The sequence below is a fragment of the Pezoporus occidentalis genome, unplaced genomic scaffold (genome assembly GCF_034315485.1).
Source record: "Pezoporus occidentalis ecotype Australia unplaced genomic scaffold, CSIRO_AGI_Poc_V1 ctg174, whole genome shotgun sequence".
Classification (NCBI taxonomy): domain Eukaryota; kingdom Metazoa; phylum Chordata; class Aves; order Psittaciformes; family Psittacidae; genus Pezoporus; species Pezoporus occidentalis.
In genome coordinates this window covers 192,041-195,714 of record NW_026913576.1, presented here as the reverse complement: position 1 = coordinate 195,714, position 3,674 = coordinate 192,041, and positions in this window count along the sequence as shown.

The window sequence follows — 3,674 nt, the reverse complement described above, 5'->3', positions numbered from 1 at the left end:
TCTTAAAATATGTTTTGACCAGACCAGGTGAAAAGAAGTAACAAGATGTTGTCTTGTCGCATCCTGGGGGTGTGATTTGAGTGGTGTGGGGTTTGTTAATAGAATGTTAACATTATCTCTTACATTAAACTTTCCTCCTCTTCCATTTGAGATTATTCCGTTTTCAAAACTCAACTAGCCAAACAGGTAACTGACTTTGTGACATGGTTTTATGGTTAAAGGAGAATCTGAGTCCACAAATCTGGCTTTGACTTACAAAGTTTGTGTCTGAGAATAAATGAAGGGGTACCATGTCCAGACAGAGCAATATGTGCTCTGGGGCTGGAGAATAGAAAGCACATCTGTAGAGAGTTGTCCAAGAATTACACTGCTCAGCCCTAACCCTGATCTTTTTCAGGAGAAATCCTGGAGAGGAGAAAGGAATACATATAGGTCAGTGGAAAAGAAATAAGAGTCCTACAGAAGCAAGAATAAGGGTTTTGAAGCTATTAATAAGCAAGAGCTCTAAACCTTGTTGTTTTTTCTAAAATATGGAAGAGTAGAAGTTTAGTACTAGTAGGGGTTGACACTAGAATGAAGGAATAGGCTTTGCTTGTACAGTAAGTTTGATTACAAAACAGATTATAAATTTCATCCTCATTATAATTATTTTGGCTCTCTGTTTCAGCACTCTTAAGGTAGCATAATTCAGTAACATCCTTACCGGAGCATATTTCTGTGGCATTTGGGTGTCTGCTTGTCAATATGCATTTGCAGCAAAGAAGCCTTGAAAGGTTTTGGGGTTGGATTTGATTCAAGCAACCATCCAAACATCTGAAGGATTATCCAATCTTTTTGCATCTTTTGTTTTTTGAAAAAGATGAAAATCCATTGGAAATTTCACAAAGGCAACCCTTCTTTGAGATTTTTGCCTCTTCTGAATCTACTCTTAAATAGAAAACTGGAGGAAAATAATCCATGTCAAATAAAATAGAAATATATAAATGCTTCTTTCTTTCCTTTTTCTGACCTGGATCAAAACTAGGTGCTGTGGCAATGGATGAAACAGATCAGGAAAGCGGCCAAATTAAGGAGAAAGGTGATTTGGGTATAAAATACAGAGGAAATGGATCAAATGGAAAAACAAAGAAGAAAGTGTTTTCAAACTCTCTACTTAATTCCTTCAACAACTTCATTTTCTTCCTATTCCGCCATCAAATAACATACTGTCTTGTTAGGACGTGCTAATAAGTCTGTAAAACAAGAAGTACAAAGCTGAGGCATTGCATAGTGAGATAGCCCATTTTCAAAGGTGATACAAACGGAAATCAGGCAGAAATTTTCAGACAGCAAGGAAAAGGCTTTCAAAAAGAAACACAAGACACCTATTTTTAACAACTGTGTAGCTTTCAAACAGAGCTGCCTTTTCTGTGAAATAGAAGCAGAGACACCCAGGCTCTGTAATGGGACCTTGCTAGGGCACTAGGATATTATACATGCAGAATCATCTTAGTCTTCCCAAAACATCAACTAAATAGTTTAAAATAATAGAAAGGGGGAAGAATAAAGTCTTGGAGACCTAACAGCTATGGGATTGCATTTTCCCCAGAGAGAATATTTTCCATCTTTCCTCATATAAAGATACAATACATATGAGAAAATTTTAGTCTCTTATTGTATTAAGCCATTAATATAATACTTTTCCTGTTTGTTTGACCAACTGGAGCTTCATCAAGCCTTAAAAAAAAAAAAACAAATATTTGAATGGTAAGGTACCAATGTATGCCACCATTAAATTAACTTTATCATGGATTAAGTCCAAGTCATGAAAGCCATTTATTACTGAGATTAAAGCTTAGTGGCTAACATGCTGCAGTTCAGTTTCATAACAGACAAGGTCATTTTTCAGGAGGAATCCCTAAAATTGCTTTCTTACTATATCCTGGAGACTTGTATTTCTCTTTTTCTAACATTATGTGCAACAGGAGAAATTGAATGATGAATTAGAGAAGTTGGTATAAAATATACATTTAAAAGTTCTGGAAATAAATCCTGAGATACTCGGCTACAAGAGTCTGTCAGTGGTACTAGTATGCTGCAGTAATCCACAACATAAGCATCTGTCCTGAATTGTTTTGTATCCTGCTGATGAGAAGATGCTACCAGTGAAGTGAGATGTATTTCAGCATGACTAATGATTACAGGGTCAGTCTGATGCTTATGAGATCAGGCATTCCTTCGTCTTGCTGGAGCACTGAGCCTTTGGTGATGGCAGAAAAAGAAATGGGGCAATCAGGCTGGTCTCCCACCTAGCAACCATCACAAGGGAAAACAGGTTTGGGAAAAGCAATGATGAAAGTGTAATGGCCCCTGTGTCTGAGAGTTGTAGTGGTCCACTGGGAGTACCATGTGGGTATATGGCCATGGCTTCACTGATTTATGTACTACATATCAAAATAAATTAAACAAACAAACAAAAAAAAAAACAAACCCCAAAACCAGCAAGAATAAGGTCAGGCTTTTTGCTGTTTTCTTCCTCCTCTTCTCTGACAGCAAAGAGATTCTGCATCACGAACACTGCTCTGCTAAACCTTTTAATGATAGGGAAGTCTCTCCCCACTTATAATTGATTTTTCTGTGCTCCCTATGCCCACTAAGAGCTTCCTTCCTACTCTCTGAGTATAGCTCAATTATACATATATTACATATATATATAACTATATCCCCGATTACCAAGCATCCCCTTTCTCAGCTCTGTATGGATACCAGATGGGCCTTTGGACGTCATCATGCTGACATCCAGGTATCCCACTGATTTCCTTTCTTCCTGTCCAGCCCTTCTATCACCTATATCCAACCATTTAATTTTTTATATTCTTTGTGTAATACACTTTTTTAATGTGTAGGACTGGGAGGAAAAAAATCCTCAGCTGTCTATCTATCTGTAAGAAATATTTCTCCTGAGCTGCCCTGTAATGCCCCACAGGGTATTATGCATGTGTCCTTCCAGAAAGTTCCTGCAAAATCATGGAAAACAGGGGATGGGGTGAAGAAAGAGCTTGAATCTCTCATCTTTTGTTGGTCTGTACTCTACATCTTCTCATAAAATCTTGTGCCTTTTCCTTGTGCAGGATACACTGCTCTTGTCTCAGAACAAAAAGCTGAGCACAATTTAGCACGAGGCAAGAATCCTTATGGAGTACTAAAATATCTGGAATTACAGTGTAAGTCTTTGCGATACCTGAGCTGGTTTTTTTAATGACTTCATTTCTGAATCCATAGCGATGTCAAAACTGAGAGGCATTCTTTTGGGAACTTTCATCTAAAACATCACTTTTTTGAAGACACCGTTTCCCTTGACAATGACCAGGATTCCTGCCAGCATAAACACACCTTTTTTTTTTCATTGGACTGTCTGTGTGTGATTCAGTGAAATGGATGTTACAGTCCAGAGAGAGGTTTAAAGCATCCGTTATTGTGCTTCTGACATTTTTCTCATTTTTCAAATGGAGCAGTCCTGGACTTAGTGTGTTTTTACTTTTTTAATGTGTATATTCTGGGTGACGGTCAGATTGCGAATTCTGGGCAGAGAATAAGGCAGAAATGTCTTTCTGATTTTCGACAGAATTTTTGAAGTTACATTTCCTTCAATTATACAGGAAATAAGAAACATTAAGGTCAGAAAGAATGACAGC